Raw genomic sequence first — 11,145 nt, 5'->3', positions numbered from 1 at the left:
GGTGAGATGCCGTAGATGCGGGAAAAAGGAGCGCAGAAGCCGAAAGGGCCTAGGAAGGCTGGAACCGTAGAAGCGACTTAGGGGCCGCATCTGCGATGTCGCAGATGCGGAAAAAGGGATCGCAGAAGCGAAAATTGGGACTTAAATAAAAACCCGCAGATGCGGTTCAAGGACCGCAAATGCACTAGCGCAAAAGCGGAAATTGGGCCGCAGATGCGAAAAGGCCTGGGCCAGAACATATAAATAGTTGCCTTCGCGAATTTGAGCTATTCTTTCACCATTTTCATCCGGGTTTGAAGCTTTTGAGAGAGATTTTTCAGGAAAACAAAGGGGAATCACTTGGAGGTAACACCCTTGACTTCATAACTCGTTTTTATGTGATTAAAAGCCTAATTAGTGGTGAAAATTTTTGGGAAAAAATGGGTAATTAGGGCTTGAGTTTAAGAGACCTTTAAATGAGAATTTGAGGGGTCATTTGGACTCCAATTTCAGTGTTCTTGTTATATATAGACTCGTGAGAGTACGAGGTTTCCGAAAATTTAAATTTCACCCGATTCCGAGATGTGAGCCCGAGGGGCATTTTGGTCATTTTACATAATTTCGCGTATTAGCTTAGACTTTAATTTTAGAATCAGTTACTTGAAGTGTTATTTACATTATGCAATTTAATTGAATAGATTTGGGCCATTTGGAGTCGAGTACTCGTGGCAAGAACGTAGTCTCGGGTTAATTTTTGAGCCGGTTCGAGGTAAGTGGCTTGTCTAACCTTGTGTGGGGGACCTTCCCCTTTGAATTTATATATTTGGTAATTGAAATGCCTTGTACGTGAGGTGACGAGTGCATACTTGTGCAAATTGTTGGAAATCCGATTTTCTCTAAGTATTGATTAGTATGTTTCTTTTCCGGCTTTCATTAGTTGTACTATTAAGCCTGTTGTTAGCTTAGGAAAGCATGTCTAAGTGATTTATTTTCTTTGATTGTCCAACCTGTTTACCTGAACTCTGTGCATCATGCTAGGCTAGAGTTAATTGTTGCCTTAATATGAAATTTCCATTTCTGAATATTTTCTCGCTGCTGCTGTGTATTTACATTGGGACTACGGATGTGGGATTCCGGTAGCGTAGCTCCCCCTTGTCTGTTTATTTTGGGAGTAGGGATATGGGATTCCGATAGATCCCCCTGCACAGTTATATGGAACTACAGGAATGCACCCGGCAGATTCCCCCATTACTGGGTATTTACATTTGGGACAATGGAACGGGATTCCGGTAGATTCTCGCGCACTATGAGTTGGACTACGGGACGGTATCATGAAAGACTTATCAGATATGTGTATTTGGGACTACATGACGGTATCCTTGGAGATCCCTGATCGATATTATTGGTGATGAGCCGTACTTTCTTTCCGTGTTTACCTCGCTTCTGCATAGTTGTTGTTATCCTATATATCATAAGTTACTTTCCCTACCATATTTCATTATACTGTTCTATTCTATACTATCGAACTTTATATTTTTGTTTAATCTCAGTAGGGCCCTGACCTTCTTTGTCACTACCCGACCGAGGTTAGGCTTGGCACTTACTGAGTACCGCTGTGGTGTAATCATGCCCTTTCTACGCATGTTTTTCATGTGCAGATCCAGGTATCTCTACTCAGACCTACCATCCTTGAGGGAGGCGACTACTCTAGAGACTTCGAGGTACATCTGCCGCATCGGCAAACCGAGAAGTCCCTTTCTATTCTAGCTGTTAAACATTGCCCTTATGTATTTTTCTTTCTTGTTAGATATTCTGGAGTTAGACTGTTAGATATTCCAAAGGCTTGTGTTTCCGTGAGTTCTCGGGTTTTGGGATAGTGTACTGGTTTTGAGAATGTTGTGTTGTATATGCCGAGCGACATTCTAACTATTTTTCCATTCAGTTATTTTGGCTTTTGATTATTTCTTCCGCAAGTTTCGTTTATGTTCCACATTTGTTAGGCTTACCTAGTCGTAGAGACTAGGTGCTGTCACGGTAGTTCACGGAGGGTGAACTGGGATCGTGATAAGTTGGTATCAGAGCTCTAGGTTCATAGGAGTCATGGATCACAAGCCGGTTTATTAGAGTCTCGTTGATCGGTATAGAGACGTCTGTACTTATCTACGAGAGGCTATGTAACTGTTAGGAAAATTTTCACTTCATTTGATTTCCTTGTCGTGCGATATTTTGACATCATAATTCTTAACTTCTATCTTCTATTCTCTCACAGATGGTGAGGACGCATGCTACTCGAGATGATCAGGCACCCGCACCCCCTACTGCAGCAGTTAAAGGCCGGGGCCGGGGTCGGGGTAGAGGCCGAGGATGCGCACGTGGTGCAGCTAGAGCACCTATGCAAGTTGCCGCTGAGGTACCACCAGCAGTTCCAGCCGAAGTCCAGGCACCTGACACGCCTACTGCTACTACTACTCCAACCCTTCAAGAGACTTTGGCGCAGTTCATGAGCATGTACACCACCTTGGCTCAGGAAGGATTGCTCCCCCTTGTTGCAGCCACATCCTAGGCCAGGGGAGGAGCATAGACTCCCGCCGTCCGCACTCCTGAGCAACGAGTGCATGTTGAGCTGGTCCCTGAGATTATTCCCCTGCCGCCTGCAGTGCCAGTTCAGCCCGAGGATAGGGCAGTGGCTTCCGAGGATGAGAAGTTGAGGCTTGAGAGGTTCAAGAAGTACAAGCCTCCTGTATTTAGTGGTCTAAAATCGGATGATGCTCTGGGATTTCTAGATGAGTGTTACCGCATTCTCTGTACCATGGGTATATCAGGATCGAGAGAGGTTTCGTTCACTACCTTCCAGCTTCGAGGGGCCGCCTATGAGTGGTGGCACACCTATGAGTTAGACAGTCCGGATAAGGTATTTCACTAACTTGGGCTTAGTTTTCAGATTTGTTCCTGAGGGAGTATGTTCCTCAGAGCCTCAGGGAAGCATGGCACGCAGAGTTTGAGCATTTGTGTCAGGGTACAATGACTGTCTCAGAGTATGCTGTCCATTACACTAGCTTGGCTGGACATGCCCCAGCCTTGGTTTCTACTATCCGCGAGAGGGTTCGCCGATTTATTGAAGGCCTTATTCCTAACATCAGATCTAGCATGGATTGTGAGTTGGAGATGGATATTTCTTATTAGCAGGTGGTGAGCATTGCTAGGAGGATTGAGGGTATGCATGCTAGGGAGAGAGAGGAGAGGGAGGCCAAGAGGTCTCGAGAGTCGGGCCACTTCTCTAGTGCCCGTGCCCCAGCTGCAGGACGTCATGGTAGGGGTTATATGAGTCGCCCTATTCATTCAGCTCTTCCAGCAGCCAGTAGTGCTCTAGCTCCTCCTAGGCCTCAGGAGCCTTATTATGCACCTCCGATTTCTAGCGCGCCTCCTGCGCGGGGTGCTTTCTGAGGTCAGTCCAGCAGACCTAGCCCTAGCCAGTCATAGCCACCATGTCCTCCCAGAGCTTGTTTTGAGTGTGGTAACACATACCATATGGCGAGGGATTGCTCCAGACTTAGGAGGGGTGCACATCCACAGACTTCTCAGCCACAACGTGCCCCGCAGAGTTCTCAGGCTATGGTTGCCGCTCCAATTGCTACCCCACCTGCTTAGCCAGCTAGAGGTAGAGGTCGGGGAGGTATAGGTCGCCCTAGAGGGGGAGGCTAGACCATATACTATGCCTTTCCTTCCAGTACCGAGGTTTTTGCCTCCGATTCTGTCATCACAGGTATTATACTTGTTTGTCACAAAGATGCATCTGTTCTATTCAATCTAGGCCCCACTTACTCTTATGTGTCTTCTTATTTTTCTCCACATCTAGGTGTACCTCAGGATTTTTTGAGTTTCCCTATTTATGTTTCTACCCCTGTGGGAGATTCTCTTATTGTGGACCGCGTTTATCGGTCGTATTTGGTTGCTCTTAGTGGTTTTGAGACCAGAGCCAATTTATTGGTATTTAGCTTGGTTGATTTTGATATTACCTTGGGCATGGACTGGTTTTTGCCCCATTATGCTATTCTTGATTGTCACGCCAAAATCGTGACGCTGGCTATGCCAGGTATACCACATATTGAGTGGAGGGGGGCTTTAGATTACACTCCCAGTAGAGTTATTTCTTTTCTTAAAGCTCAGCGTATGGTTAAGAAGGGGTGTGACGCGTATTTAGCTTATGTGAGAGATATCAATATTGATACCCCTCCAGTTGATTCAGTCCTAGTAGTACGGGATTTTCCCGATGTGTTTCCAGCTGACCTTCCAGGCATGCCGCCTGATAGAGATATTGATTTTGGCATTGATCTGTTGTCGGGCACTCAGCTCATTTTTATCCCTCTGTATCGTATGACTCCTCCTGAGTTGAAGGAGTTGAAGGATCAGTTATAGGAATTTCTTGATAAGGGTTTTATTCGGCCTAGTGTATTGCCTTGGGGTGCTCCTATCTTGTTTGTGAAGAAGAAGGGTGGTTCTATGCGTATGTGTATCGATTATCGCCAGTTGAACAAGGTTACAATGAAGAACCGCTATCCTTTGCCTCATATTGATGATCTGTTTGACCAGCTTCAGGGCGCATATGTGTTTTGTAAGATTGATTTGCGCGTAGGTTACCATTAGTTGAAGATTCGGGAGTCAAATATCCCAAAGACTATTTTCAGGACTCGATATGGTCATTACGAGTTCCTTGTCATGTCATTTGGGTTGACCAATGCCCCAACAACCTTTATGCATTTGATGCACAGTGTGTTCTAGCCATATCTTGACTCGTTCATCATTGTATTTATTGATGACATTCTGGTGTATTTCCGGAGTCGGGAAGATCATGAGCAGCACCTGAGGACTATGCTTCAGACTCTGAGAGAGAAGAAGTTATATGCTAAGTTCTCGAAATGTGAGTTTTAGTTGGATTCAGTGGCATTCCTAGGCCACGTGGTATCAAGTGAGGGTATTCTGGTGGATCCGAAGAAGATAGAGGTCGTGCAGAGTTGGCCCAGACCATCCTCAGCTACAGAGATCCGTAGTTTCCTTGGTTTGGCGGGTTACTACCATCGTTTTGTTGAGGGCTTTTCATCGATTGCAGCCCCTATGACCAGACTGACCCAGAAGGGTGCTCCATTCTAGTGGACGGAGGAGTGTGAGGTGAGCTTTCAGAAGCTCAAGATGGCTTTGACCCCAGCCCCAATTTTGATGTTGCCTATAGGTTTGGGGTCTTATACGGTCTATTGTGATGCCTCAAGGGTTGGCCTCAGAGCGGTGTTGATGCAGGACGGTAGGGTGATTGCCTACGTATCCAGACAGATAAAGATATATAAGAAGAACTACCCTGTTCACGACCTTGAGTTAGCTTCCATTGTTCACGCCCTGAAGATTTGGCGCCATTATTTATACGGAGTTCCTTATGAGATTTATACTAACAACCGGAGCTTGCAACACCTGTTCAAGCAAAAGGATCTAAATTTGCACCAGAGGAGATGGTTAGAGTTTCCGAAGGACTATGATATAACTATTTTGTATCACCCGGACAAGGCCAATGTAGTGGCTAATGCCTTGAGTCGCCGGGCGGAGAGTTTGTGGAGTTTGGCATATTTATCAGCATCGGAGAGGCCTATGGCGATGGATGTTCAGGCCTTAGCCAACCAGTTTGTGAGATTGGATCTTTCAGAGCCTAGTCGGGTTCTAGCTTGCATAATTTCTCAGTCTTTCTTATTTGATCGTATCAGGGAGCGGCAGTATGATGACCCTCATTTGCTTGTCCTCAAGGACAAGGTTCAGCACGGTGATGCTAGAGATGTGACTATTGGTGATGATGGGGTATTGAGGATGCAGGGTCAGATTTGTGTACCCAATGTTGATGGGCTGCGAGAGTTGGTTATAGAGAAGGCCCATAGTTCGTGGTATTCCATCCATCCGGGTGCCGCGAAGATGTATCAGGATTTGAGGCAGCACTATATTGTGGAGGCGGATGAAGAAAGATATAGTTGGATTCGTAGCTCAGTATCTCAACTGTCAGCAGGTGAAGTATGAGCACTAGAGACCGGGTGGGTTGCTTCAGCAGATAGAGATTCCAGAGTGGAAGTGGGAGCGAATCACCATGGACTTTATAGTTGGACTCCCACGGACATTGAGGAAGTTTGATGCTATTTGGGTGATTGTGGATTGGCTAACCAAGTCTGCTTATTTCATTCCTGTGTGTACTACTTATTCTTCAGAGTGGTTGGCGGAGATTTATATCTGGGAGATTGTTCGCCTGCATGGTATTCCAGTGTCCATCATTTCAGATAGAGGTACTCAGTTCACATCATGATTCTGGAGGGCCATTCAACATGAGTTGGGTACTCGGGTGGAGTTGAGTACAACATTTCACCCTCAGACGGATGGACAGTCCGAACGCACTATTCAGATTCTTGAGGATATGCTCTGTGCGTGTGTGATTGAGTTTGGAGGGTCTTGGGATCAGTTCTTGCCATTGGCGAAGTTTTCTTACAACAATAACTATCAGTCCAACATTCAAATGGCACCGTATGAGGCTTTATATGGTAGGCGGTGTAGATCTCCGGTGGGGTGGTTTGAGCCATGTGAGGCTAGACTATTGGGCACAGACTTGTTTCAGGATGCTTTGGAGAAGGTTAAGGTGATTTAGGATAGACTCCGTACATCCCAGTCCAAACAGAAGAGTTACGTGGATCAGAAGGTTTGCGATGTTTCCTATATGGTTGTAGAGCGAGTTCTTCTTCGGGTTTCGCCTATGAAGGGCGTTATGAGGTTTGGGAAGAAAGGGAAGTTGAGTCCGAGGTTTATTGGCCCTTTTGAGATATTGAGGCGTGTTGGGGAGGTTGCTTATGAGCGTGCCTTACCTCCCAGCTTGGCAGGGGTTTATCCGGTATTTCATGTTTCGATACTCCGGAGGTATCATGGTGACCCGTCGCACGTGTTGGATTTCAGTTCAGTCTAGTTGGACAAGGATCTATCTTATGTTGAGGAGCCAGTTGCAATATTGGACAGGCAGGTCAGAAAACTGAGGTCAAAGAACATTGCATCAGTGAAGGTTTAGTGGCGGGGTCAGCCAGCCAAGGAGGTGACCTAGGAGATCGAGCAAGATATGTGCAGCCGTTACCCTCATCTTTTCACTACTTCAGGTATGTCTCTATGCTCGTTCAGGGACGAACGAATGTTTAAGTGTAGGAGGATGTGATGACCCGTCCGGTCGTCTTAATAAGTAACGCCCCGATCCCCTATTAACTACTTTTCCCGAGTCTATTTCTGCTATTTTGATTCACCGGGATGTCCGATTTTGAGTTTCGGAGAGTTTGGGGACACTTAGTCCCTAAATGAGAGATTAAGTATTGGAAAGTTGACCTTAGTTGGAACAGTGTGAAGATGACCTCAGAATGAAAATCTGATGGTTCTGTTAGCTCCGTTGGATGATTTCGGGGTTAGGAGCGTGTTCGGATTGTATTTTGGAGGTCCGTAGCTAATTTAGGCTTGAAATGCCAAAGGTTGAATTTTTGAAGTTTTCGGTTCGATAGCGAGATTTTGATCCGAGGGTCAGAATGGAATTCCGAGAGTTGCAGTTTGTGTCATTTGGGATGCGTGTGCAAAATTTCAGGCCATTCGTACGTGGTTTGGTTGGATTTTTGATCAAAAGCGAAATTTGGAAGATTTTAGAAACTTAGGCTTGAATCCGATGTGTTTTGGTTGATTTGATGTTGTTTGAAGTGTTTTGAAGATTGGTACAAGTTTGAATAAGGTATTAGGTGATGTTTGTGCTTTCGGTTGAGGTCCCGGGGGCCTCGGGGTGATTTCGGATGGTTAACAGAGAGTTTGGAATATTTGAGGAAACTTCAGATTTTTTGCTTCTGGTGTTTCCGCACCTGCGGATTGGGGACCGCAGGTGCGATACCACAGATGCGGGCAAAAGGAGCGCAAAAGCGGAAAGGGCCTGGGAAGGCTGGAACCGCAGAAGCGACTAAGGGGCCGCATCTGCGATGCCGCAGATGCGAAAAAAGGGATCACAAAAGCAAAAAATTGGGACTTAAGTGAAAAACCGCAGATGCGGTACCCCAGAAGCGGAAATTGGGCCGCAGATGCGAATATGCCTCGGCCAGAACATATAAATAGTTGCCTTTATGAATTTGAGCTATTCTTTCACCATTTTCATTCGGGTTTGAAGCTTTTGAGAGAGATTTTTGAGTAAAACAAAGGGGAATCACTTGGAGGTAACATCCTTGACTTCATAACTCCATTTTATGTGATTAAAGGCCTAACTAGTGGTGAAAGTTTTGGGAAAAAAATGGGTAATTCGGGCTTGAGTTTAAGAGACCATTAAATGAGGATTTGAGGGGTCATATGGACTCCGATTTCAATGTTCTTGTTATGTATATACTCGTGAGAGTACGAGGTTTCTGAAAATGTAAATTTCACCCGATTTCGAGACATGATCCCGATGGGCATTTTGGTCATTTTACATAATTTCGCGTATTAGCTTAGACTTTAATTGTAGAATCAGTTACTTGAAGTGTTATTTACATTATGCAATTGAATTGAATAGATTTGGGCCATTTGGAGTCAAGCACTCATGGCAAGAACGTGGTCTCGGGTTGATTTTTGAGTTGGCTCGAGGTAAGTGTCTTGTCTAACCTTGTGTGGGGGACCTTCCCCTTAGGATTTATATATTTGGTAATTGAAATGCCTTATACATGAGGTGACGAGTGCGTACTTGTGCAAATTGTTGGAAATCCGGTTTTCTTTATGTATTGATTAGTATGTTTCTTTTTCGGCTTTCATTATGTGTATTGTTAAGTCTGTTGTTAGCTTAGGAAAGCATGTCTAAATGATTTATTTGCTTTAATTGTCCAACCTGTTTACCTGAACTCTGTGCAACATGCTAGGCTAGAGTTAATTGTTGCCTTAATATGAAATTTTCATTTCTGAATATTTTCTCGCCGCTGCCGTGTATTTACATTGGGACTACGGATGTGGGATTCCGGTAGCTCCCCCTTGTCTGTTTATTTTGGGACTACGGATGTGGGATTCCGGTAGATCCCCCTGCACAATTATATGGAACTACGGGAATGCACCCAGTAGATTCCCCCAGTACTGGGTATTTACATTTGGGACTACGGAAAGGGATTTCGGTAGATCCCCGCGCACTATAAGTTGGACTATGGGATGGTATCCCGAGGGACTTATCGGATATGTGTATTTTGGACTACAGGACGCTATCCTAGGAGATCCCCGATCGGTATTATTAGTGTTGAGCTGTACTTTCTTTCCGTGTTTACCTCGCTTCTGTATAGTTGTTGCTGTCCTATATATCATATGTTAATTTCACTGTCGTATTTCATTATACTATTGTATTCTATACTATCGAACTTTATATTTTTGTTTAATCTCAGTAGGGCCCTGACCTTCCTCGTCACTACCCGACCGAGGTTAGGCTTGGTACTTACTGAGTACCGCTGTGGTGTACTCATGCCTCTTCTGCGTATGTTTTTCATATGCAGATCCAGGTACCGCTACTTAGGCCTACCATCTTTGAGGGAGGCGACTGCTCTAGAGACTTCGAGGTACATCTACCGTGTCCGTAGACCGAGAAGTCCCTTTTCTATTCTAGCTGTTAAACATTGCCCTTATGTATTTTTCTTTCTTGTTAGATATTCTGGAGTTAGAGTGTTAGATATTCCAAAGGCTTGTGTTTCCGTGAGTTTCCGGGTTTTGGGATAGTGTACTGGTTTTGAGAATGTTGTGTTGTATATGCCGAGCGACATTCTAACTATTTTTCCATTCAGTTATTTTGGCTTTTGATTATTTCTTCCGCAAGTTCCGTTTATGTTCAGCATTTGTTAGGCTTACCTAGTCGTAGAGACTAGGTGCCGTCACGGCAGTTCACGGAGGGCGAACTGGGGTCGTGACAAGATGCAAAGGCAATAAGAATTCTAATGGCTTCTATTCGAGCAACAGGAGCAAATATTTCATCATAATCAATCCCTTCTTCTTTATTGTAGCCTTGAAATACAAGTCTTGCCTTGTTTCTTGTTGTATTTCCAAACTCATCAAGCTTATTCCTGAATACCCACCTGGTCCCTATGATAGTTCGATCTGCAGGTCGAGGAACCAGGTGTCATACCTTGTTTCTTTCAAATTGGTGCAACTCTTCTTGTATTGCTGTGATCCAGTCTGCATATTTCAACGGTTCTTTGATATTTTTGGGCTCATTTTGGGAAAGAAAGGCTGAAAAGGTAAGTGAGTTTCTTGCTTTTGATCTGGTTTGAACTCTTGAGTCAAGAGGGGTGATTATGTTGTCAAGGGGATGTGAGCTTTTATGCTTCCAATTTGGTACCTGAATTTCATTGGCAGAGGACCCAGGTATGTCTGACTGGGGTTCTTGGGCACTTCTTACTTCAGCAAGTGGAGTACCTTGGACTGCATCAACAACTCTATTTTCAACTTCAGTTGGTGTGATCATGGGACCAGGTTCCTTTCTAATAGATGGAGGTGTACTAAAATCATTTTCACTGGATTCTTTTACATTACTCATCATGTCTGCTTTTCCATTTGCCATGTCAATAACTTCTCCTGGAACAGATAAGGGTTCTCCATCTTGATCAACATGTTTGTCCTTTTCACAGAAGAGGTGAGATCCGAAGATCACATGTATACTTCCTCAACACATTGAGTCCTTTTGTTGTATACTTTGTAAGCTTTGCTTTGAGATGGGTAACCCAGAAAGATTCCTTCATCACTTTTGGCATCGAATTTTTCAAGAGCTTCTTTTCCATTGTTAAGAACAAAGCATTTACACCCAAAAGTCCTAAGATGTGTCTGCTTGGGCTTCCTTCAATTCAGTAGTTCATATGGAGTTTTGTTTAGAAGGGACCTGAGCATGCACCTGTTCACCAAGTAGCGAGCAGTGTTGACAGCTTCTACCTAGAAATTCTTTGCAATCCCACTATCAATCAATATTGTCCTTGCCATGTCTTCCAGAGTTCTATTTTTACTCTCCACAACACCATTTTTTGAGGTGTTCTTGGAGCCGAGAAATTGTGAGTGATACCATTTTCCAAACAAAACTCATCAAACTTGGCATTATCAAACTTTATCTCATGATCAGACCTGATGCAGGCTGCCTTATTACCTATC

The sequence above is a fragment of the Nicotiana sylvestris genome, chromosome 2, assembly GCF_000393655.2.
Source record: "Nicotiana sylvestris chromosome 2, ASM39365v2, whole genome shotgun sequence".
Lineage (NCBI taxonomy): Eukaryota > Viridiplantae > Streptophyta > Magnoliopsida > Solanales > Solanaceae > Nicotiana > Nicotiana sylvestris.
The sequence above is the reverse complement of the archived record's forward strand: the minus strand, read 5'-3'. Positions refer to the sequence as shown.